This window comes from Macrobrachium nipponense, chromosome 9 (genome assembly GCF_015104395.2).
Source record: "Macrobrachium nipponense isolate FS-2020 chromosome 9, ASM1510439v2, whole genome shotgun sequence".
Taxonomy (NCBI): Eukaryota; Metazoa; Arthropoda; class Malacostraca; order Decapoda; family Palaemonidae; genus Macrobrachium; species Macrobrachium nipponense.
Window position 1 is genome coordinate 9,959,710 of NC_061110.1, and position 27,007 is coordinate 9,986,716.

General features: G+C 45.5%; 2 protein-coding genes across 2 annotated transcripts in view; one reads left to right on the forward strand and one right to left on the reverse strand.

Moving 5' to 3' along the window:
• LOC135218620 (activating molecule in BECN1-regulated autophagy protein 1-like) overlaps positions 1–27,007 on the forward strand; it is a 126,433-nt gene that overhangs the window by 18,708 nt on the left and 80,718 nt on the right. The window lies entirely within an intron of this gene.
• The window catches only part of LOC135218329 (uncharacterized), a 92,536-nt gene continuing 67,685 nt past the window's right edge, over positions 2,157–27,007 (reverse strand). Inside the window, exon 10 of the mRNA XM_064254557.1 lies at positions 2,157–2,334. The gene's annotated coding sequence lies outside the window, so the exon portion shown is untranslated. The remainder of the gene's footprint in view (positions 2,335–27,007) is intronic.

Sequence of the window (27,007 nt, forward strand, 5' to 3'; positions counted from 1 at the left end):
CCTGTTCGGAAGGACCTGGGGTGGGAGCAGCAACACCATGGGCAGAACAACGGCGGCAGGAGGACTGGACTGGAGCGGCGGAGGAAACTCAGGAACAGGAGGCGGGGCAGGAATCAGCAGCATCCTCTGTACTGGAGGCAGGTCCAGGGGAGAGCTCTTGGGACACCAAAAGTCAGGGGCTGGAGCAAGAGTGGCAAAACCAGGCGGCGGCGACAAGGAAAACCTCTTCACCTCCGGCACCGGCGCCTGAACAGCAGCTGTCGCAGTAACCATGGCAACATGCTGGGTATAAACCAGGTGAGGTGGAGCAGCGTAGCCAGGCGTGGACACCGTCGCGGTTGTCGTGGTGGTCGGGCTGTGAGTTACCAGCCTGGCCCCTCTCGCCAGATGACTCAGCAGCCCCTGCACACTCTGTGTCCCTTGGAGCCCCAGCGAGTACCAGGCCCGGCTGAGATCATCCTCCGTGGCAAGCAAGCCTGAGGAAGGAAACAGAGTCGGGTTAGTAAGAGGGGGGGTCTCCCCTCGCCCGGGGGGGGGACATTTCCCACCCCGAGCGAACAGACTACCCCGAATACAACTGAACGTCAGGGTACCTAGCCCCATCCTCCACGCTTGATTGATCAAGAGAGGAGAAGGAGCGAGATATCCCCCCCCCCCCCCCCCCCCCGAAGGGGAAGGAGCCATACGAGGGAGCTGCGATGGAGGGAGAAAAGAAGAAGACTGTCCGTAACCAAAAGAGTAACAGGAGAACCCTCCGATGACTCCTTGGCCGGCTTACGTGGTTTCTTCCTCCCCCCACAGCACTCCCACTGCTCCTCTGACCAAACAACACATACATCACATGGCTCGGTGTGAAAGCATTCTTGCCCTCGACACTGAGTACAAAGTTCCTGAGGATCAACCCCTACAGAGGACCGAAAGGCCCCAAACTTATGGCCCTCCACACCTGGGCACAATCTGCGGCTGATGGGGGGGCGAGGGGGTCTCTCTGGCTCTCGGGATTCCATAGTTAATCACGATAAACACTGTATGAATATACAAAACAGACACGTACTTACGTATAGCCTTGCACACACGCACACAGTAAAAGGAAAAGAGAAAAGCCTTCACACAGTGAAGAAAACAAAGCATACGACGAGAGGCGGGCAGAGAGGCGAGCAACAAGTCTAACCACCAACACGGCCGAAAGCAAGGTGGCTCCTCTCCTTGCAGTTGGGCTGACCGCCAACTGCCGGACAAGTAGTTAACTACCGAACCCCCTTGTTCGAAGCTTACGACCAGTTCAGCTGCTGCTAAGTACCTTCCTATTGTTAAAGGACCGAGGGTTTGTATACGTATCTGAACAAAAAATTTGTAAATTACACATCATAAAATATAAAATTACTTTAATTACATCAAAGACTGCTCTCATCAAAGCTAGCAAATATTTTATAGAATTATTCTTCTGTTATAATGTCATTGAATGTTTCATTATAGCTGTCAGGATCTCCATTAGGTAAAAGACAGATTAAAGAATAGAAATGAATGGTTATTATACTGCTCAGCAGTTTCAGTGGTTGAAGAGAGATGATAGAAATGTATGATTACTATACTGTGCACTAGTTAAAAGTGGTTGCTTGGCAAGCTTTCGGTACTCGAAGTGTTGACAAAACAACTGTAAACAAAAGGAGGTTGGTTTTGTTTTTGTTTATTATAGCTAATTAATAATTATTTGAAAAGAGTATAAATGTACTGATTATCTATACATTTTATAGGCATATTCTAAACTTTTAGCTTCTTAGTTTTAGATGTCAGAATCTTAGACTAGGCTACAGTAGTAACAGCTAAAATAGTCTAGGCTTATTGCCAGAATCAAAACAACATTATAAGGGATGTAAGCAGTAAAAATGAGGTTGAAAATTACATGCAGTCAAATATTACTCAGTATATACAGCAATTTTGCCTTTTTGGAGTCTTATTTCTTCCATTAAATCAGCGTTGTAATCCTGAACGTGTTGTACACCCAGAAATAATTTATGATGAATATAATTGAAAAGCGCTGTAATCTCGGAATGTCGTTAAGCCAAAAGTATCTTATACCGGGCACTGACTATATTTTTTTCATCATTTCTGCACTCTGCACTTTTGAAGGACACTTTAAAATTGCCTACCTGGAGGACTTGGTGGATCATCATCACAGTCCAGAGAAGGAGATGACACTGCAGATGATGTAGTTGATGATGAAGAGGAGGGGGAGTTGCCAAGAAAACCACGAAGGCGGCGCTCCTGCTGTTCCAATGCTTCCTGCCTTTCTCTTAAACGCTCTTGCAGCTGCTCAAAGTTTTGGCGCAACATCTAAAACATGAGCATGTACTGTAAGTCTGTAGACATACCAATTTATTCTGCACACTTGGCTACAATACAATATAATCTAAAATATCTGCAACAAAAAAACACAAACATACCTAGTATTTACAACTAATGAATGAATTATATACTTGGTAGTGGATTTTGCTTATTATAATAATACTAATCTTACTCTTCTCATGTATTTTTCCTATTTTTCTTTCTTTACTATTTCCCTTTTTTTCAAGATATCTAATACTTTTATAAATGAAATGTAATATTACTCGCAAGCCTTTTCCTCTTTTCTTTCCATCTTGTTCTGTCCTCATACATAGCATGTCTACTTATGTTTACAGTTTACACTAAACTTTTACTGGGAACATGCTATAATACTCTTTCACCTTTTGAGCATTTTTTGTTATAGATTTACTAGAGTGACCAACCTTAACATTCTCAAATATGCTTGATATTCTCATCTGTTTAATTCTCTATTCTGTATTTGCCAGCTTATAAAGTATGCATAAGAAAAATGACTTTTATTACCTTGTAATTTAAAAATGACAAATTTATAAAATCAATTTGTATTTTTCATAGCTAACAAACCTTCGATCTTAACCCTATTACGCCGAAGCGGTAAAAAAAAATTGTCTCCCGTGTGCCGGAGGTGTTTCAGAGTGAGCGCGGAAGCGGAAAAAATATTTTTTTCAAAAAATCACAGCGCGCTTATTTTCAAGATTAAGAGTTCATTTTTGGCTCCTTTTTTTTGTCATTGGCTGAAGTTTAGTATGCAACCATCAGAAATGAAAAAAAATTATCATTATCATATATAAATAATGCGATATATGATAGCGCAAAAATGACAATTTGTCGAAAATTGCATTTTTCCTAACTATACAAACCTGAGGTCCTTTAACAATAGGAAGTAGCTAGCGGCAGCTGGAACGGTCGTAAGCTTCGAACAAGGGAGAACGGTAGTTTAACTGCTTGTCCGACAGTCCTGGGAGGTAAACAAATCACTTTTTGCTTTTGGGCCCATGCAAAATACGCAGAGTGAGGGGTGGCATGAGGTGGGACTATATGAAAAGGACCTCAGGTTTATATAGTTAGGAAAAATGCAATTTTCGACAAATTGTCATTTGTTCCGATACGTAATACAAACCATCGGTCCTTTAACAACAGGAAGACTCACTTCTTGGTGGGAGGAATCTGAGTCTTTTGATGAACAGACTGGTGTTCGTCCATCCCTGGAATGCCTCCATGGTCGTAAGAGCGAGGGAGGGATCCAAGCCTCTGTCCGATTGATCGGGGTGTGCACCGCAGGATCAATGGTCAGACCTCTGGGCCGAGTCTAAGATGAGAGGCAAAGCGTATCTCTTCGTACCAGCAAGCAAGAACTTGTTTCTGTTTGCAAGAGGCAACATAAAGTATGGGTTTGTCTCAAGCTGGCATCCACTTCCTCCCCCTTGTTGGAGGAAGTGGTGGATATACGCTCCTATCCCTAGTGAAAGGGATAGGATGGGGCTCTGTTGAGTAGCTCACCTGCATCTTGTCCTTATCCAGCAGGGTGACGACCGTGTCCCTCTACCCACAGGTAGAGGGGAAGAAAAAAGATGGGAAGAGGAGCCAGTCACACTCTCATTCACTCATCCATTCTTACGGTCACACCAGGACTCGATGCTGTTCAGCCTGCGAGGGTCTGGGTTCGCTACACAACGTGTTTGAGCAGCCACCACGGGTCCCAAGGAAAAAGATCCAAGGACCTGTGGGCAATATCCCGAAGGTAGAAGGAGGTGCATGTGGTCTGGTTGGACCAGACCCCTGCCTTCAGTACCTGCGCCACGGAGAAGTTCTTGCGGACAAAGCAGCAGCATCTTCGCATCGAAGGCGGTGAAGTCCATTAGGGAGGGGATTGTGAACGACTCGAACCGATCGTCAGGGACCGAAGGGTTCTGAGTCTTCGCTACGAAGTTCGGTACGAAATCAAGCGTCACGGATCCCCGTCCCCTGGATGCTTGACTTCAAAGGAAAAGTCATGCAGTTTCCTCAGAGGAAAAGAAGGGAATAGTCGCATGACCTATCCCTCTTCTCGACTTCGGTGATGTCCAGTACCCATACTGGTCTGTCCGTTTGTCACGAAGAGTCTCGCATCCTCCTATCCCCATGCAGCGAAGTTCTCGGTAGTGGATAGGACACCGACACTCCATGGTGGGTGTCAATGGTATGGGTACTGTGACAAGCTATTAAGACGAAGTAATGATTGCTCTGTAACAACCGAACTAAGTCCACAGTGTAGTTCGTAACTGACTTGGGCGCTCTGACAGCTGCCGACTGACTGATTCGGTATCGAAAGTGAGGCAAGTTGTCCAAGCATCCGCGTAAGTCACGTGACCTTCGCCTTTAAAGGGTTATGCCGAGAGACCAAACAAATAATGTATTTGTTTGTCACCAATGCCGGAGGCGAGGTGATGATTCTCTTAAGGCATGTGCCCAACAGGCGAAAGTCAATTGCCTTCTAGAGACCGAGGTCCCTGAAGGCAAAACATTCTCATAGTTGTTGAATCTCAGCTAAGGAGAAACAACACTATGTGCCGTTGAAGACGAAGGTAGATATTGAATGCAACCTACGTCTTCACAGACGAATCGAGAGAAGGATTCTCAAGATTCAGAACCTGTGCTTACAAATGACTGAAAACGCTAACCGCTATTTCATTGCTGTCCGGTGAGAAGTTGTAGTTGCAATGAAAACGGGGCGTTCTTCAGTAATGAAAACACAGGGGAGAGCCGCCTGAAGAACTGCTTCTCATGGGCTGAACGTTTGGAAGTAGAGCTGGCAGGTGTGGGAGTAGGCGATGTCTTCCAATACATCTGCTAATCCGGGGTGAACAATGAATAATTGCACACCTCCGAATAAGAGATATTTTGAGGACAAACACAGATTCCGCAAAAATCATTCGCATTATCGCAGTGCGATGCAGCAAGAGACCATTACAGAATTCTGTTACCGTGCGGTAAACAGAAAGATGAAAGTCGAAGAGATATCTCTGTTGTAAATTCTCGCAATACTGAAGGCGATGAATTCGAGCGTCACAGCAGTAGATGGTCATTCATGTATGCGAGAATCCCCGTTAATCAGAGACTTAAGTCCGTGATTGTTGGGCAGAGATACGGTTGGTATTCAATCAAAGCAGGGGAGAAAGATATAACCAACCGTGCATTTCGAAGCGGCAGCTGGTACTGAATTGCCTCGGGCATTTCAATACGCAGTAGCTGTCGCCGACTCGTCATTCTGAGTTGCCAAGTAATCCTTTCCACGAAGGAATGCGTTCGGCTAGAACCACCGAGCATAAAAAGATATGCTCGAGCAATTATATTTAGGCGAAACGAATTTCGGTAAATACAAAAGCTGAAATGGTGTCGTGACAAAACCATAAGTATATAAAATTGAAACTGGAAACTCCTGGGAGGTTGCAGGCAACCCCGAGTTGCAGTTCAATTAGAATACTCCTCGTCTAAGTCGCAATCCGTAGAGTAACTAGGATATGCGCCTACCCCTCGGACAATTCAACTGCTTAGCAGAATGATGTCGTGAGGTTAATATACGTAGTATATTTGTAGGATTCTGAACAACGATCTCCATCCTAAATTCTTTCCTTCAAGAAAACAAAATAAGGATCGGAGATCGACCACCTTCGATCTCTATCAAAGAGAGTGAAGGAGAAGTCTCCCTCGAAGGAAAGCTTCAATGGTGAACAGAATAACGAAGACGATAGTTCAAGTCAAACTGGATGTTCCCGTCCGTTCTTCTCTATTCCAGGTTGGTCGCCTACTGTGAGATAGTCTTCTTTCAGCAGCAGTCTTCTTCCTAATGCTAGAAATTCCAGGAATTCGAGCATAGGCGAGGTTCCCGATTATCGTGTAACAATTATCGGGGATTCTCGTCTCGCTCACTTTGGACCGTGGTCTCGCCTAAGTGTTTGGAGATCGTAAAAAACTTGAACACTCTGAATGCGCTAGAAATTCCGTAGAATTCTAAGCACTATGCGAAACCCCCACCGAATTCGTCAAACGATATCGGCTGGTGGTCCTCTCGATTCCTGTAGAAATCGAGGATGGGGCAGGATCCCTCCTCAACGACCGGGGCTTACGTCAGGTAGGACCCGAAGGTCCCCCCAGTAGCGCAGTCCCTAACATGGGATCCTACAGAGAAATCTCTGTAGGATCCCTTCCCTTTCCCTCGTAGCCGTAAGGAGAGAGGGAATGGGGGAGGGATTGGATACTCGCTCGCCTTCCCAGTGGAACTAGCAGCTGGAGAAGAGTAGGAGCAGCCATCGCCGGCGTGGATGCTAGGCACGCCCTGCCGCCGCGGTGGTCCATACCTGTCCAAGGTCGTCTCCCACGGATGTAGCACCTGCGGTAGCACAGATAGATTAGTAAGAGGGGTCCCCTCACGCACGGGGGGAAGACATGCCCCACCCCGAATGCAAGGAAGACCCCAAATACAAAATAGAACGAGGAAGCTGAGCGGGGGGCAGGAAAGAAGATGAAGAATCGGATACCAAGGGAGTCGCGGGAGAGCTTTCCGACGACTTCCTGGCAGACCTTCGCTTCTCCTACCCCCGCACAGCAGTGAAAAGTAATATGAAAATGAAACAGAATACTGCACTTGCGATTCACTTCATAGAACTAAAGGGGAAAAGATCAATTCCCGGGTAAGAGCGGAAACTTGATCCATAATAATATGATGCTATCATAAAATATATATGAAAATGAAACAGAATACTGCACTTGCGATTTCACTTTCACAGAAAATAATTGTAAGGATCAATTCCCGGGTAAGAGCGAAAATTGATCCAAATTAAAATTGATGCAAATAAATAAATGAAAAGAATACTGCAATTGCGAATCCACTTTCATTGCATTCTATCATACAAAATAAGAGGCTCGTGCCGAGCGCAATCACGCTCTCAGCAACGAACGCACAGGGCAAAAATATAATGAAAAGAGTACTTACATTTCAATTACACACTTTCGCCCAAAATACATGACTCGGCGCGAGCGCGCCCGCCCTCGGCACCGAGACATAATTCAAGGGTTCAATTCATGAAAAGAGAGGAAATCGCCGCATCTACGGCGATAGCTCCATGTTGGTTCATAATTAAGTAATGAAAATGAAAACAGTGTACTTACAGTTTCATTTTCAAGTCAAACAAACCATTAGTAGAAAACACAATATAAACAAAGCATACGACAATGAAGCGGGCAGAGAGCGATGACGAACACGTCCTTCACACCCGCGGCCGAAAGCAAAAGTGATTTGTTTACCTCCGCGTGACTGTCGGACAAGCAGTTAACTACCGTTCTCCCCTTGTTCAAAGCTTACGACCATTCCAGCTGCCGCTAGCTACTTCCTAATGTTAAAGGACCGATGGTTTGTATTATGTATCAGAACAAACGAAATTTCATATATAATTGTATTCAAATCGCGCTGTGCGCAAAACGGTTAAAGGTAACAAGTTACTTTTTTTTTCGTTGTAATGTACACTAAATTGCAATCATTTTGGTATATAATACATTGTAAAATGATAAAAGCAACACAGAGAAAATATTATCACAAAATAATGCATGAATTCGTAACGCGCGGACGTAAGCAAATATTTTTTTTCAAAAATTCACCATAAATCTAAATATTGTCCTAGAGACTTCCAATTTCTTTCAAAATGAAGACAAATGATTAAATATTACTATACTGTAAGAGTATTACCTTACAATTGCAGTTTTCGACCATATCTGACGAGTTAAAGTTGACCGAATGTCAAATTTTTATATATATATATATGCAATTATTTCGGAATAAGAAAAGCTACAACTTTCAAATATTTTTCGTTTTATTCTACATGAAATTGCGCACATTTTCATATATAAAACTCTATGAAATGCTTAATATGAAGCGGAGCAAATATTCCGAGAATGGGACGTACGCATTTCGGAGATTTGTGGCGGAGAATCCGCGCGCGGAGGGAAGGAAAGATTTTTTTTTTAAATTCACCATAAATCTAAATATTTTGCTAGAGACTTCGAATTTGTTTCAAGATGAAGATAAATGACTGAATATTACTAGACTGTAAGAGTTTTAGCTTACAATTGCGTTTTTCGACCATTTCGGTAGAGTCAAAGTTGACTGAACGTGGTTTTTTTTTCTATTTATCGTGATTTATATGCAAATATTTCAAAAATGAGAAAAGCTACAACCTTCAATTATTTTTTGTTGTATTCTACAAGAAATTGCGCACATTTTCATAATAAAACTTTATGTAACGGCTAATTTAAAATGGTGCAAATATTACCACAATCGCACGTATGATTTTTTTTTTTTCGGAAGAGTTACCGACGCGGAACGTAAAGAAAATGTTATTTTTTTCATAAATTCACCATAAATCAAAATATTGTGCTAGAGACTTACAATTTGTTGCAAAATGAAGGTAAATGCTTGAATATTACTAGAATATAAGCGTTTTAGCTTACAATTGCGTTTTTCGACCATTTCGGTAGAGTCAAAGTTGACCGAAGGTTGAAATTTTGGCAATTATCGTTATTTATATGAAAATATCTCAAAACTGATAAAAAGCTACAACCATGGGTTGTTTTTAGTTGTATTGTGCATGAAATTGCACACATTTCCTTATATAAAACTTTATATAACGGCTAATTTTAAATGGTGCAAACATTACCACAATCGCATGTATGATTTTTTTCGGAAGGAGTTACCTTACCGCGCGGACGTAAGGAAAAAGTTTTTTTCATAAATTCACCATAAATCATTATTGTGCTAGAGACTTCCAATTAGTTGCAAAATTAAGGTAAATGATTGAATATTACTAAAAATATAAGAGTTTTAGCTTACAATTGCGTTTTTCGACCATTTCGGTAGAGTCAAAAGTTGACCAAAGGTTGAAATTTTGGCAATTATCGTTATTTATATGAAATATCTCAAAACTGATAAAAGCTACAATCATGAGTATTTTATTGTTGTATTCTACATAAAAATGCGCACATTTTCATATATAATACTTCATGTAACGGCTAATTTACAATGGTACAAAAATTATGTCAAAGTGACGAAATATTTTCCGAGATGTGTCACAGATACTTTTTAGTGCGGCAAGAAAGAAATTCGCGCTTGCGCGCCTGCGTAACGATTGTCGAGGTACCACTGTACGTATATGTATGTATATATGTATGTAGTAAAATGATATTGTTAAGATACAATAAAGTTTTGTACATACTTACCCGGCAGATATACTTAGCTATAGACTCGGTCGTCCCCGACAGAATTTCAAAACTCGCGGCACACGCGACAGGTAGGTCAGGTGATCCACCATTCCCGCCGCTGGGTGGCGGGTCATGGAACCATTCCCGTTTTCTAAGCCATAATTTCTCTTCCACCTGTCTCCTGAGGGGAGGATGGGTGGGCCATTAATATGACATTGTTATGATACATAAAGTTTCATACATACTTACCTGGCAGATATATACTAGCTATAGACTCCGTCGTTCCCGCAGAAATTTCAAATTTCGCGGCACTCGCTACAGGTAGGTCAGGTGATCTACCGCCCTGCTCTGGGTGCAGGAACTAGGAACTATTCCCGTTTTCTAATCAGATTCTCTCTTCCACCTGTCTCCTGCGGGGAGGCTGGGTGGGTCTTCAATTGTATATATCTGCCAGGTAAGTATGTATGAAACTTTATTGTATCATAACAATGTCATTTCATACATTCAACTTACCTGTCAGATAATATACATAGCTGATTGACACCCTTTGGTGGAGGGCAAGAGACAGCTAAACTAACTGACTAGACAGGTAAACAACATATGTTGTAGGTATAAATAAACCTTAGTTCCTACCTTCTTAGATGGAAGACTTCGTGGCTACTGCCCAGGAGTCTGCTTAATCTCAAGAAGCCTTAGCGAGATAGTGATCTGTGGCCAAGAGTTCTTGTGGATCTGTCGATGGGGTCTCTTCCACTTACTCGACAGAACCTAACTGGCGTTTGTCAATGGGAGCACATCCGCTTATATGACAACACGCATTTATTTAAGGAGCACACAACCAATCCCGATCACCCGATCCTAACCCGTGTTAGTTCTAAGATTGCCTAGAGTTATCCCCAAACTCTTAGCAAACAACCACAAACTCAAAACTCATACATACAAAAATAAAAAATTTTTGTACCCCTCTAATAGTCAGATGTCACTCGATTTTCAAATGAAGCGAAGTGAAGGCCGCTTGTGCGACAACTGACACTCCCATACACCGAAAACACGAGAACACATCCGACAAGAGGTTACGTACACAATTAAGGATTGGTGCTTTCTCCTTTTACCCAGAACCGTCTGTGCTGACACAAACGGACCTAACGAAAAACATTTATCATACGTAACTCGCACGTCTTTTAAATAATGTGATGCAAACACGGAGTTGCATCTCCAATAAGTTGCGTCCAAAATGTTCTTGAGTGACATATTTCTTTGGAACGCCACAGAGGTTGCGATTGCCCTAACTTCGTGGGCTCTCACTCTTAAAAGATTAAAAGAATCATCTGGACAATTCTTATGAGCTTCTGTAATAACACTTCTAACAAAGAAGGCTAAGGCGTTCTTGGACATTGCTCTCTTGGGGTCTTTCACTGAGCACCAAAGACCTTTTGCGAACCCCCCAACTGCTTCTTCTTGTCCAAATAAAAATTTTAGAGCTCTAACTGGGCAAAGGGATCTTTCTGCCTCTCTGCCCACCAAACTAGAAAGTCCTTTCACTTCGAAGCTCCTGGGCCAGGGATTCGAAGGGTTTTCATTTTTGGCAAGAAAAAGGGACTGAAATGAGCAAATTTGCAGAGTCTCCTTTGAAAGCCAAACTCTTGATTCAAGGGCGTGCAACTCATGACTCTCTTTGCCGTTGCTAGAGACATCAGAAACAAACACTTTCTAGTGATGTTACGAAACGAAGCAGTGTGAAGTGGTTCGAATTCCTCTGATGATAAAAATTTAAGAACCACATCTAAGTTCCAGCTTGAACCTTAGGTTCAAGTGATTTTGATGTTTCGAAGGACCGAATGAGGTCATGCAAATCCTTATTATTCGTTAGATCTAATCCCCTGTTTCTAAAGACTGCTGAAAGCATACTCCTGTACCCCTTAATGGTCGGTACCGAGAGATGCGACTTTTGTCTAAGAAACAGAAGGAAAATCCGCAATTTCGGTCACAAGAGGTACTGGAAGAGGACAGCTTCTTCGACTGCACCAGTTTCTGAAAACTTCCCACTTCGATTGGTACACTCGCCTAGTAGATGATCTGCGGGCTCTAGCAATTGCGTTTGCTGCCTGGCGAGAAAACCCTCTCGCTCTGACAAGTCTTTCGATAGTCGAAAGGCAGTCAGAGCAAGAGCGGGTAGATTTTGATGGTACCTCTCGAAGTGGGGTTGTTTTAGCAGATCTATTCTGTTGGAAGAGATCTGGGGAAGTCCACCGTCCATTCCATCACCTCTGTGAACCCAAATTTGAGCTGGCCAATACGGAGCAATCAGAGTCATCTTGGTTCCTTCGGATGCCACGAATTTTCTGACTACTTCCCCCAGTATCTTGAACGGGGGAAAAGCGTAAACGTCTATCCCTGACCAGTCCAGGAGAAAGGCGTCTGTTGCATAAGCCCGGGGATCTTCCACCAGGGCACAAAATGTTTCTATCCTCTTGGAGGAGGAATGTGGAAAAGATCTATTTGAGGCTTCCCCCAAAGAGCCAAAGGCTCTGACAGACTTCTGAGTGGAGTGTCCATTCTGTGGGAAGGACCTGGAACCTCCTGCTCAATCTGTCCGCTCTCACATTCCTCTCCCCTTGGACAAACTTGTTAGAAGAACTACCTTCCTTTTGGTTCGCCCAAATCAGTAGATCTCTTGCCAGCTCGTACAGAGCAAAAGAGTGCGTCCCTCCTTGTTTCTTGATATAAGCCAGGGCTGTCGTATTGTCTGAATTTATCTGTACGACTTTGCCTCTGACTATGTGTTCGAAGCTCTTTAGCGCCAGGTGAATTGCTAAGAGCTCTTTGCAATTTATGTGCCATGACACCTGTTCTGCCGACCAGGTGCCTGACACTTCTTTGGATCCCAATGTTGCCCCCAGCCCGACTCCGAGGCGTCTGAAAACAATGTCAGGCTTGGGTTCCGTACATGCAGGGACACTCCTTTGTTTTCCTTTAATGAATCAGCCACCACTTCAAATGATGTTTTATTTCTTCCGAGATTGGAAACGTGTCCGAGAGCTGACCTGTTTTCCAACTCCAACTTCTTCTTAGGAAGAACTGAAGCGGTCGAAGATGTAATCTTCCTAGGAGAAAGAACTGTTCAGCGAGGAAAGGGTTCCCAGAAGGCTCAGCCATTCCCTCGCCGAAGTGCGCTCTTTCCCTAGAAAGTTCGATACTGGTGGCACAGCCTTTCTTTATTCTCTCTTGAGATGGAAAAACTCGAAAACCCCGAGAATCCATCTGAATCCCCAGATAAACCACGTTCTGGCTGGGGATCATCTGAGACTTCTCGAGGTTCACGATCAATCCCAATGATTTTGTCAATTCCAGTGTTGTTGACAGGTCCTCCAAACACTGCTTTTGAGGACCTGGCTCTGATGAGCCAGTCGTCCAGGTACAGGGAGACGTTTATCCCTTTTCAAATGTAAGTGTCTTGCTACATTTTTCATCACATCTGTGAAGACTTGAGGAGCCGTGGACAGGCCGAAACACAGGGCCCTGAACTGATAGATCTTCCTTCTTCGAACATAAATCGAAGGTACTTCCTCGACGAATGGTGGATCGGGATGTGGAAGTATGCGTCCTGAAGGTCTAGGGACGCCATCCAATCCCCTTTGCCGCAGTGCTGCAAGGACTGAAGCAGACGTTTCCATGCTGAACTTCTGTTATTCGACGAATTTGTTCAGCGCACTTACGTCCAGTACCGGTCTCCATCCCCCGAGCTTTTGCTACAAGAAACAAGCGATTGTAAAACCCCGGGGAGTTTGCAATCCAGCACTAGCTCTATTGCTCTTTTGTCCACATCTGTTCCACCATCTGACGAAGAGTATCCATCAGAACAGGGTCCCTGTATCTGGCGGACAATTCCCTCGGTGATGTTGTCAAGGGAGGAATGTCCTTGAATGGGATGCGATACCCCTTCTTGATAATCGACATCGTCCAAGGATTCGCTCCTATGTCTTCCCAGGCTTTCGCAAACGAATGTAACCTGGCTCCTACGGGTGTCTGGAGGACAGAATTCTCACTTCCCTTTCTTAAAGGGACGGAAGGAAGACCTGCCCCTCTTTTCGGTTGACTTCCTTCTGGCGATCGATCTAGTTGGAAGACCTCCTCGAAAGGGCTGCTGCTGAGCTGGGCGAGCCACTTTCTTTTCCTCCTCTAGCCACAGGCCTATTCTTCCTTGAGGATTGTCTAAGGAGATCCTGGGTGGCCTTTTCAGTGAGAGAATGCGCGATATCCTTCACCAACTGCGAGGGAAAAAGGTGTTCAGAGAGAGGCGCAAACAATAAGGCGGCTCTCTGCGAAGGAGAGACGGCCTTCGTGAGGAAAGCACTGTGAACCGCTCTCTTCTTTAAAACTCCTGCACCAAAGAGGGAGCATACCTCCGCCGATCCATCCTGAAACCGCCTTATCAATGCGGCGAGGATGCTATTTAGGGTTTCTGGGTCGAGTTGTTCCTTTTCCTGCAATTTCTTGGCCAGAACCCCAAGGGACCAATCTAAGAAGTTAAAACTTCTAAAGTGTGAAAAAGTCCCTTGAGGAGGTGGTCCGTTTCCGAAACGCCCCCATGTTACCTTCGCTGCATTCAAAGCGTGCCTTCTCGACGAATCCACCAAACTCGAGAAGTCTGATTCAGCTGAAACGGACAGAGACAATCCCATATTCTCTCCCGTTTCGTACCAAATGCCTCTCCTCCCTGTAAGTTTAGCGGGAGGCATACAAAAGACCGTCCTTCCTAACTCCTTCTTCTTCTTGAACCAGGAGTCAAGAGATTGAAGAGCCCTCCTCATAGAAATAGCAGGCTTCATTTTAAGGAAGGAGGAAGACTTGTGTGTTTTCGTGCTCGAAAACAGAGAGCGTGGAGAAGGGGGAGCAGCTGGCGTCAAAGAGTCTCCATATTCTTCCAATAGAAGGGACGAAAGAACTTTATAATTAGAAGATCCTTCCTTCATTTCGTCTTCCGAGGCATCTTCTGGGTTGATAGGCTCGGAAGGAGAAGGCTCCCTTCTTTCTTCTGACTCTTCTCTTACTCTCTTTACGAGTGTCAGGCTCTTCATACGAGGAATGCGCCTGGTGTACAGCAGGAGTATCTCGCCTGGGAGGATAACGTGTTTGGAATACTCCTGGCGCTTGGCAGGCGCAAGCGCCTCGAATACTCCTGGCTTCTAGTAGGCGCATCTTGTTCAGAATACTCCTGGCGCGTGGGAGGAGGTATTAAGTTCCGAATACTCCTGGCGCCTGGGAGAGTATAAGCTTCGGAATACTCCTGGCGCCTGGGAGGAGTATTAAGTCCAGAGTATCCTGGCTGGGCGGAGTAAAGGGCCTCAGATTACTCCTGGCGCCTGGGAGTATTAAGCTCAGAATACTCCTGGCGCCTGGGCGGGAGGAGTATAAGTCAGAACTCCTGGCGCCTGGGAGGAGTCCCTAGGCCGATGACTCCTGGCGCCTGGTAGGAGCACGTCGTTCCAAATACTCCTGATCCTTAGAATGCGCCTGATGTTTAGTAGGAGTATTGATCCCGGTAGGCGCTTTCCGTCTCACAAGCGCTCTACTCCTAACAGGATCTTCCTCTTCCGCTAACTCTTGGCGGCGCTTGATTGAAGATCTTGAATGTTGTGCTGGCTCTTTGCGCCTACTCGGAGCCTGGCTCCTGGTTGGCGCCCTACTCTTGACAGGAGTAACTTCCTTTCTTACTTCTCTCCTGTCTAAGCGCATTGCTCCCCCAGAGATGGCCGCCTGAGCGACAACTCCCCTGAAGGGTGCGTCGCGCCCGACAGGAGATCGGTATTTAGATCTTTTAATAGGAAGCCTATCATCCTTCTTCCGAGTAGGCTCCTTATAAAGAGTTCCTACTAACGAGGCTAATTGTCTTCTTTGCATATTCATTAGTATTCTCCTGGTTGAAGAGTCTTTCGAATCAGGAGAGGGAGATCTGGAAGGCGCTCTAGGATCCCTTCCAGACCCCGAGTCTGAATGTATTCTCGCCTTCTTTATTACCGAAGGCGCTCCTTCTTCAGAGAAGCGCTCGGGACTCGAATTGAGTTCATGCTCTTTCATATTTCTCTTCAGCGGACGGGAAAGTTTGGACTCCTTCCATCCTCTTCTCGGAGAAGGCGAACTAGACGAAGAAAAGCACTCTCGAAGGACGCTTTTCCTATAGCGGTCCTTGGCATTATTTGATATGCTCGATTCTGCCGAAGGGACGCCTGATCGTTGGGGATTCTCCACAACCCCCGTGACGGCTTTCGACATTCTCTCCTCCGGGCCAGGGAGCTTGGAAGAGGTCTAGGCCTGGGAGCGTCGCAGAGACGACCAGACGCCCCCTCCACTACACTGGGGACACTAACATCACTAGCGAAACCACATTCACTTTCCTTACTTCCAATGCTGCGACTTTTTCTTGCATTTCTGAAGGGAAGCTCTAAGTTCTGCTATTTCCGAAGCAGAACTAGAGGGATTAGCAATTTGTGAACGGGCTGAAACAGAATTGTCATGATTATCAGCGGAAGAAGGTACAGAACTAGATAGTAAATCATGAGAAGCAGACATTCTGCGGGTTTTATAAGCCGCCTTCCTCTCTCTATCTCTCTCTAACTTCTTCAAGTAAGAAGTTAGATTCTTCCACTCTTGTGCACTCAATTTCTCACACTCGTCACACGTATTCTCAATCGAGCATTCAGCCATTCTACACCCACTACAAGTAGTGTGAGGATCTACCGAAGCTTTCGGAATCCTCACCTTACAGCCCTCATTCACACACACTCTGAAACTAACACTAGAGTCAGACATATTCAAGAATTCCAAAAACCAAGTCCAAAAAACAGTCCACGATAGCGAATGCCAAACAACGATCCAAGTACGTCACCAAATATCAGCGAGAGATGATCAAAAGCTTGCGAAAAACGAATTCTAGTCAGGAGGAAGTAACAACAATGTTGATACCGCCGGCGACAGAGAGAATCTGATTAGAAAACGGGAATAGTTCCTAGTCCTGCCACCCAGAGCAGGGCGGTAGATCACCTGACCTACCTGTAGCGAGTGCCGCGAAATTTGAAATTCTGTCGGGAACGACGGAGTCTATAGCTATGTATATATCTGACAGGTAAGTTGAATGTATGAAAACGTATATATCTGCCAGGTAAGTATGTACAAAAACTTTATTGTATCTTAACAATATCATTTTTGTACATGAAAACTTACCCAGCAGATATATACTTAGCTGATTGGCACCCTTGGTGGCGGGCAAGAGACAGCTAAAAAACAAAATAATACTTAAACTAAATACATTAAAAAAAACAGGGAAAAAACAACCTATGTTCTTGGATAAAATAATCATGGTTCCTACCTGATTGGGCTGAAGACTTCATGACTACTGTCGATGAGTCTGCCTGCCTCAAGAGTTTCAGCGAGGAATGAACCTATGACTGAATAACTCTTTGGATCGTGTCAATGGGGGCTAGCCCGCTTACGCGACAGAGCCTATTCTGGATCGTACCAATGGGGCTGACCCACTTACATGGTAGAGCCTTGACCTTTTGTCATATCAATGGAGACTCGCCCTCTTACATGACAGAGTTAAGGTTACTAAAATAATCACAAGGAGCACTGAAGCCAATCCCGATCACCTGACCATGTTAGTACTGTTATAATCTATGAATTGCAAGAGGGTTCCCTATTCCCTCTGACAATTAACCAATAAAACAACCACCAATAAAGATAATATAAACACTAAAGTAAATTACGAAGGATTAGCCTCAGCCCCTTCTCCCAGCACTGAATTCGCCGAAACATACGCTCCCAGAGCAAAGCACTTTTCGTACGAAATTTTTACGTCTCTTAGGTAATTCGAGGCAAACACAGAATTACATCTCCAAAACGTAGACTCTATAAGTGCCTGCAGAGACCATGTTTTGTGAAATGCCATTGACGTAGCTATGGCTCTCACTTCATGAGCTCTTACTCTGAGAACCTTGAGGTGCTCTTCATCGCACTTAAGGTGAGCTTCCCTTATTACATCCTTTATGAAGAATGTAAGGGCATTCTTGGAAATCGATCTTTTCGGATCTCTTACAGAGCACCAAAGACTTTCTTCTGTACCTCCCAGCAACTTTTTCTTCTCAGGTAGAACTGAGTGCCCTGACTGGACACAAAGTCCTCTCTAGTTCTCTTCCTGTTAATGAAGATAGTCCTCTTATCTCAAAGCTTCTTGGCCAAGGCTTTAAGGGATTTTCATTTTTGCTAGAAAAAATGGTTTTAAAGGAGCAAATCGCTGAATCCTTCTTAAAACCCACTTTACCTTCCAAAGCTTGCAACTCGCTAATTCTCTTAGTTGTTGCTAACGCAAAAGAGGAATAATGACTTTCTCGTTAAGTCTCTAAAAGAAGCTGCGTGAGACGGTACGAATTTTTCCGACATTAGGAACTTGAGGACCACATCCAAGTTCCAGCTAGGTTTCTTGATTACATGGTCTTTCGTGGTTTCGAAAGACCTTTATAAGGTCATGGAGATCTTTATTATTGGTCAGATCTATTCCTCTATGTCGAAGACTGAGGCCAGCTTACTTCTGTAACCCTTCACTGTTGATACTGCCAGGTTACAGTCTTTCTCAAATATAGGAGAAAATCTGCGATTTCAGTTACAGAGGTACTGGAAGAGGATATTTTCTTTCCCTTACACCATCTTCTAAACAACTCCCACTTCGACTGATATACTTTAGAGGTGGAGACTCTTCTGGCTCTTGCAATAGCCTTCGCCACTTCTCGTGAAAAGCCCCTTGCTCTGACAAGTCCTTCGACAGTCTGAAGGCGGTCAGACTTAGAGCGGGGAGGTTTTTGTGAAACCTGTCGAAGTGGGGTTGAGAAGATCGTTCCTCAGTGGAAGCGATCTTGGAAAATCTACTAACCACTCCAGCACCTCTGTGAACCAATCGAGAAGCTGGCCAGAAGGGAGCGATGAGGGTCATTCTTGTTCCTTCCGAGCAAGCGAACTTCCTCAATACTTCCCCTACTATCTTGAAAGGAGGGAAGGCGTATGTGTCCCAAGCCCGTCCAATCTAGCAGAAAGCTGTCTACTGCTACTGCTTGTGGATCCGAGATCGGGGAGCAATAGTTCTCTAATCTGTGATTCCTGTTGGTCGCGAACAGGTCTATATTGGGCCTTCCCCAAAGATGCCATAGTTGCTGGCAAATCTGAGGATTGAGATCCATTCCGTGGGTAGGACTTGTTCTTTTCTGCTCAACAGATCTGCCCGGACATTTCTCTCTCCCTGCACAAACCTTGTGAGAAGAGATCTTCCTTTCCTGAGCCAAATCAGCAGATCCTTTGCTGATTCGTACAGGGAAAAGGAATGCGTCCCCCCTGTTTGTTTTCTGTATATAAGCGAGGGCTGTTGTGTTGTCCGAGTGAATCTGAATCCCCAGACCTGAGACCTGTTCCTCGAAATGAACTAAAGCTAGATGAATGGCTGTTAGTTCTTTTTTGTTTTTGTGCCAGGACACTTGTTCTCCTTCCCAAGTGCCTGACACTTCTTCCGAACCTAGGGTCGCTCCCCACCCTGAATCGAGGCGTCCTGCAAATAACGCTAGGCGAGGGTTTCTGTAAGTGAAGGGAGATTCCCTTGCTTAGTTTCTGTGGATCTAACCACCAGCGGATATTCTCCTTGATCCCTTTCAAGATTGGAAAGGTTTCTCCCAGATTGTTGGACTTCAATCCCATCTCTCCTTCAGATAAAGAAGGGGTCGTAGGTGTAGTCTTCCTAAGGAAACGAAACTGTTCCATCGAGGAGAGGGTCCCCAGTAAGCTCATCCATTCCCTCGCGGAACAATGTTCTTTCCTTAAGAAGACTGCCACCTTTTCTAAGCAGCGTTCTCTCCTTTCCTGCGAAGGATATGCTAGAAAATCCAGAGAATCCATCTGAATCCCCAGATACACAATACTTTGCTGGGGAGTCAGCATGGATTTCTCGTGATTGACTAAAAGTCCTAGGGACTTTGTCAAATTTAGAGTAAATAAAAGGTCCTCCAGACATTTTTTCTCCGATTGGGCTCTTATTAGCCAATCGTCCAGATATAAAGAGATCCTGATCCCTTCCAGATGTACCAATAAGCTACATTCTTCATGATGTCCGTGAAGACTTGAGGGGCAGTCGAAAGTCCGAAACACATCGCTCGGAACTGGAATACTTTCCCTTGGAACATGAATCTCAGATATTTCCTTGCTGCCGGATGAATTGGCACATGGAAATACGCATCCTGAAGGTCCAGGGACACCATCCAGTCCCCTGGACGAAGAGCAGACAGAACAGAGGAAGACGTCTCCATCGAAAATTTCTTCTTCAAGACAAAGAAATTCAGGGCACTGACGTCTAGAACAGGTCTCCATCCCCCCGATGCTTTCGGTACCAGGAATAGCCGATTGTAAAATCCTGGAGACTGGAGATCTTGAACCAGTTCTACAGCTTCCTTGGAAATCATCTGTTCCACTGCTTGCAAAATAGCAAGCTTTCGGACCGGATCCGAGTATCTTGCAGTCAACTCCCTTGGAGTTGTCGTCAAGGGAGGATTTTCCCTGAAGGGGATCAAGTATCCTTTTTTCAGGATCGAGAGGGACCAAGAGTCCGCTCCCTTCTGCGCCCAGACTTTTGCAAAGTGGAGTAGTCTGGCGCCTACTTTTGTCTGGAGGACTCCCTGCTCATCTAGACTTCCCGAAGGACCTTCTAGATGGTCTACTCCTTCTATCTGGTCTGCGACCTCTAAGAGGGGTCCTAGAAGAGGAGGCACCTCGAAAGGGCTGTACAAAAGAGGGTCTCTCTCTTTTCCCCTCGATAGGCACGGCCGGCCTAAACTTCTTGGCTGAGTGAGTGAGAAGATCCTGAGTTGCCTTCTCTGTAAGAGATTTAGCAACCTCTTTAACAGTCTCCTGTGGAAACAGATGAGGGGACAAAGGTGCAAAAAGAAGAGATGTTCTTTGTAAGGGTGATACGGCTCTTGCTAGAAAAGAGCTAAAGACCGATCTCTTCTTTAAGACTCCCGTTCCGAAAAGCGAGGCAACTTCTACGGAACCGTCCATAACCGCTCTGTCCAAGCAAGCCAGGACGCTTGAAAGTTCCTCCATGGAGACAAAGTCAGTGTCCTGAGCTCTCTTAGCAAACGCTCCCAAAGCCCAGTCCCATGAAGTTGAAGACTTCCAGGGTCTTAAAGAGGCCCTTTAGAAGGTGGTCCAGCTCACACATGCCCCATGTTGCTTTAGCAGAAAGCAAAGACTTCCTTCTGGAAGAGTCCACTAAAGAAGCGAAATCCGCGTCTGCGGATGAAGGGGAGGACCTAACCCCATAGGTTCCTTGGTCTCGTACCACCTTCCTGGTTTACCTGTTAACTTGGAAGGAGGGCAGGAAAAAGGAAAAAAACTGTTTTGCCCGCTTCCCTTCTGGAAGTCAACCACTCTGAAAAGGTCTTTAAGGCCTTTTTCATACAAAGAGCAGGGCGCATCTTGACGAAGGAAGACGACTTGTGAGCTTTTGTGCTCGACATCAAAGATCCTGGTGAAGGAGGGTCAGCAGGATGAAGGGAGTCTCCGAACTCCTTGAGCAGCAAAAGATGAGAGCCTCTTGTACTCAGAAAACTGCTACATCTAAGGGCTCCTCCTCTTCCGATACCTGTTCCAACGGATCCACTGAAGGAGACCGTTTGGGAGTGATCGGGCTCTTCCCGGGAGAAGAACTCCTTTCCCGAGAAGGGGATGAGCGCTGAACGTTTCGAACTTCTATACGAAGAATGAGGCTCCTGTCGGTCCGAAAACACTCTTGCGCCTACTAGACTCTTGTTGTCTAGGCCCTTGCGGTTCGCCAGACCTCGCGGCGCTTGATAGGCTCCTCCTGGCTCCCTGATTCAGGGCGCTTGAAAAGATCCCTGCTCCCTGGATTCCTGACGCTTAACAGGCTCTTGGCGCCCTAACTCTTGACGGCCTAACGTAATACTCCTGGCGTCCTGCCTCCTGGCGTCCTGACTCCTGGCGCCCTGACTCCTGGCGCCCTGACTCATGGCGTCCTGACTCCTGGCACCCTGACTCCTGGCGTCCTGACTCATGGCGTCCTGATGAATCCTGTGGTTTGAGAGGCTCTTGACGCCCTTTCTTGCGTCTCGCTGCCTCTTTGCGCCTGCCTGCTCCTGGTCCTGTAGACCCAAAGGATACCTGATACCTAAAATCGGTTTTTAGTCTATCTTCCGGTTCCCTGACCTAACGATCGAGACTTCTGCTCGATTCGCGCGTCTCATAGGAAGAGGAGGCTACGTTCTTCCTGTCTACCAGGATTCAAAGCCTTACCCGTCATAGGGCGCTTTGGAGAAGAAAGCCTATAGGGCGAAAGAACTCTCCTCTCAGGAGAACAACTCCTGTCGGACGAGTCTCTCGACGAAGGCGATAAACGCCCTGGAGATTGAGAGGGTTCTCTCCTATACGAAGAGGGGCACTTAGCGGAACTCTTAACAGGGAGCGAAACATCTTTCCTCCTTGTCGAATCCTTAGCAAAGGAGCCTACTAAAGAGGCTAACTGCTCTTGCAGATTTATCAAAAACTTCTTCGTAGGATCCTGAAGAGAGGGCTCCTCTTGTCTCGTCTTCTTAGGCACCGAAGGCCAATTCTCGGGAGAACGCTCTGGGCTGGAATCAGCCGCGTCTCCTTTAGGAGCCTTCCAGGCTCTCTTCAAAGGGCGCGAAAGAGAGGCCGAACTCCATCCTCGTTTAGGAGAGGAAGAGTCTGAGGCCGAAAAAAAAAAACACTCCCTTAGGACGCCTTTTCTGCGGCAATCCGAGGCAGCCTGGGACTTTACAACAGGATCTGCCGAAGGGACGCCTGACCGTTGGGGATGTTCTGCATCCTCCCTGCGGCTTTCGACATTCCTCCTCCTCTGGTCCTGGGAGTTTGGAAGCGGTCTAGGCCTAGGAGCAATGAGGAACCGGTCAGACGCCCCCTCCACTGCACTGGGGACACTGCACAAGTCACTATCACCACTCTTACCTTCATTTAGAGCTCGTAACTGAGCTTGAAGTTTCTTGATGGAAGCTTTTACATTTTCCCTCTCTGAAGAAGAATCTTTGGATTCAGAACAGGAGAACAAGCAGCTGAGGCTAGGGGAAAACTCGTTAGTAAGGAGATTAACTTCTTGTTCTAGAGAACAAGATCTACTAGATGACCTAGCTGAAGCCTTCCTTACTCTATCTCTCTCAAGCTTCCTAACATATGAAGATAACTCCTTCCATTCAAGCTCTGTTAGGTTCTCGCACTCAACACAGGTATTATTAAAAGAACATTCATTCTCTCTGCATTTAGCGCAAATACTATGAGGATCTACTGCCGATTTCGGCAGCCTAACCTTGCAATCTTCCCTACTACAAACTCTAAACATAGGTGAAGCCTTAGCGTCACACATCGTGAAAGAGTAGTCAAACCAAAGTCGAAAAACAGTCCACAATAAGCGTATGCCAAGCCAGAGAAAAAAACAGAATACGTCACCAAAAAACCAATCCAAATTCTCGGCAAACGAGTAGAAATCCAAGATGGAGGAACGAACAATAGGTGTTGTCCGTTCAACCGACAGAGAAATTATGGCTTAGAAAACGGGAATGGTTCCAGACCCCGCCACCCAGCGGCGGGAATGGTGGATCACCTGACCTACCTGTCGCGTGTGCCGCGAGTTTTGAAATTCTGTCGGGACGACCGAGTCTATAGCTAAGTATATATCTGCTGGGTAAGTTTTCATGTACAAAAATGACAATTTGTCCAAAATTGCATTTTTCCTAACTATACAAAAGCTGAGGTCCTTTTACAATAGGAAGGTAACTAGCGCAGCTGGACGTCTTTTGTAAGCTTCGAACAAGGGAGTTCGTAGTTAACTGCTTGTCCGACAGTGCGCGCGCCGCGTGACTGGGAGGTGAAGAATCACTTTTGCTTTAGGCCCAGGCAAAAAACCCAGAGTGAGGGGTGGCATGAGGTGGGACTATATGTAAAAGGACCTCAGGTTTGTAAAGTTAGGAAAAATGCAATTTTGGACAAATTGTCATTTGTTCCGGTACGATAGAAACCTTTCAGTCCTTTTACAATAGGAAGACTCACTTCTTGGTGGGAGGAATCTGAGTCTTTGGAGAACAGACTGGTGTTCACCCAACCTTGGATTGCCTCCCTGGTCGTAAGAGCGAGGGAGGTATCCTAGCCTCTGCCCAATTGATCGGGGTATGTACCACAGGATCAATGGTCAGACCTCTGGACCAAAGTAATAAGAGAGGGGCAAGTGTATCTCTTAAAACTAGCAAGCAAGAACTTGTTCCTGTTCCAAGAGGCAACATAAAGTTATGGGTTTGTCTCTTATTGGCTTCCACTTTCCCCCCTTGTTGGGGGAAGTGGTGGATATTCACTCCTATCCCTAATGAAAGGGATAGGATGGGGCTTGGTTGAGTAGCTTACCTGCATCTCACCGTTCCAGCAGGGTGACAACCGTATCCCTCTGCCCACAGTTAGAGGGGAGAAAAAGATGGGGAAGAGGAGCCAGTCGCACTCTCTTCACTCATCCATTCTACAGTCACACCAGGAATCGATGCTGTTCTGCCTGCTAGGGGCTGGGTTAACTACACACCACCACGGGTCCCAAGGAAAAAGTATCCAAGGACCTGTGGGCAATATCCCGAAGGTAGAAGGAGGTGAAGGTGGTCTGGTTGGCCCAGACCCCTGCCTTCAGTACCTGCGCCACGGAGAAGTTCTTGCGGAATGCGAAGGAAGGACCAATATCTCTGACTTCGTGGGCTCTCGGACGAAGGGTATGGATGTCATCGCTACCATCAGCTTCGTATGCCCTCCTGATCACCTCACGCAGCCAGCAAGAAAGTGTGTTCCTGTAACTTCTTCTTGGTCATCCCGGTGCTAACGAAGATGTGTCAACACTCAGACCTGAGGTGTCAAGTTTCTTCAGATAGTGCCGTCACGCCCTCACAGGACAAAGCAGCATCTCCTTCGCATCAAAGGCGGTGAAGTCCATTAGGGAGTGGATTGAAGAACTCGAACCAAACAGCAGGGACCGAAGGATTCTGAGTCTTTGCTACGAAGTTCGGTATGAAAATCGAGCGTCACAGATCCCCATCCCCTGGATGCTTGACTTCGCAGGAAAAGCCATGCAGTTCCCTCTTCGGTGATGTCCAGTACCCATACTGGCTATCCGTCTGCAGCGAAGTGCTCTCGCATTCTCATATCCCATTGCAGCGAAGTCTCTGGCGGTCTCGTATCCCCCATGCGGCGAAGTCTCATCTTCGTAGTGGATAGGACAACCGACACCCCATGGTGGGTGGGTCGATGGTATGGGTACTGGGACAGGCTAGTGGGAAGAAGTAATGATTGATCTGGAACAACTGAACTAAGTCCACAGCGTAGCTCGTAACCGACTCGGGCGCTCTGACAGCTGCCGACTGACTGCGTTCGGTAGTGTGAGGCAAGTTGTCCAAGCATCCGAGCAAGTCACGTGACCTTCGCCTTTAAAGGGTTATGCCGAGAGACCATACAAATCGTCTACTTGTTTGCCACTGATGCCGGACGGCGAGGTGATGATTCTCCCAAGGCATGTGCCCAACAGGCGAAAGTCAATTGCCTTCTAGAGAAAAAAACCGAGGTAAAAAAACCCTCCCTGATGGCAAGAGAATTCTCTATTGTAGTTGAATCTCAGCTAAGGAGAAACAACACTATGTGCCGTTGAAGACGAAGGTGGAAGGTGAATGCCACCTGCGTCTTCACAGCCGAATCGAGAGAAGAATTCTCAAGATTCTGAACCTGTGCTTACAAAGGACTGAAAACGCTAAACCACTATTTCATTGCTGTTCGGTGAGGAGTCGTAGTTGCATTGAAAGCGGGGCGCTTTTCAGTAATGAAAACACAGGGAAGTACTGCCTGAAGAACTGCTTCTCATGGACTGATCATCTTCTTCAGGTTATCCAGGGAGGACAATACTTGGAAGTAGAGCTGGCAGGGCGGGGAGCAGGTGATGTCTTCCGTTATACATCTGTAATTCGGGAATGTGAACATGAACAGTTGCACACCTACGAATACGAGATTTTTAGAAGACAAACTCAGATGTCTGAAGAAATCATTCCGCATTATCGCAGGGGTGCGATGCAGAGGGAGACTAGGCTACAGACTTCTGTTACCGTGCGTTAAACAGAAAGATGATAGAGTCCAAGAGATATCTCTGTTTGAAAATTCTCGCAATGCTCCAAGGCAATGCAGTAGAGATGGTCATTCATGTATGCGAGAATCCCCGTCAACCAGAGACCTAAGTCTGTGATTGTCGGGCAGAGATACGGTTCGGTAGTCAATCATTGTAGGGGAGAGAGACATAACCCGACAGTGCATCTCGGAGAACCAGCTGGTACTGGGCTGCGTCGGCAGTCCAATACACAGTTAGCTCTCGCTCACTCGTCATCCTGAGTTGCCAGGTAATCCATTCCAAGAAGGAATGCGTTCGGCTAGAACCATCGAGCGTCAAAAAAAAAAAAAAAAAAAAAAAAAAAAAAAAAAAAAAAAAAATACGCTCGAGCAACTGTATTTAAATGAAACGGATTTCGGTAAATACAAAAGCTGAGATGGTGTTGTCGTAACAATACCATAAGTATCTCAAAATCGAAACTGGTAACCCCTGGGAGGTTGCAGGCAGTCCCGAGTTGCAGTTCAATTAAGATACTATTCGTCTCGGTCACAATCCGTAGAGTTAACTATGGTATGTGCCTACACCCCGGACAATTCAACTGATTAACAGAATCATGTCGTGAGGGTAATATACGTAGTACAGGCGGTCCCCAGGTTATGACGGGTCCGGCTTACGACGTTCCGAGGTTACGATGCTTTTTCTTAAATATTCATTGAAAAATCCGCCCTGGGTTACGATGCTTGTTCCGAGGTTACGACGCTGACGCTTCCGACGCTCCGAGTTAAAGACGCTTTTAAAAAACGCATACTATGATAAGAATCCTTTATAGTTTTAGCACAGTATAATTAAAAATAAAAAGAAGTTTTTGGTTAGATTACAACAAAAATTTTGAGGGTTATGATGATTTTCGACACTTTTTATGTCGTATTTTTTTTTTTTGTTTTTTTTAATTTTTTTAGTGAACGCCTCATATGCGGAACTAGTTTCCGAGCGAATGAATACACTAGCTTGGGATGCGCAGTTTATAACAGTCCAAAAGCGCAAATAATGAAAAAATCATTGCTTGTTTCCAGTATACATAATTAACAAAACTAAGTTTCTGGCTAAATTAAAACGCAAATTCCAAGGTTACAAAGGTTTTTTATGCCTTTTAACGATACCTCATACGCAGAAACTAGTTTCTGAGCGGAGGGGCGCATAAATTAATTTACG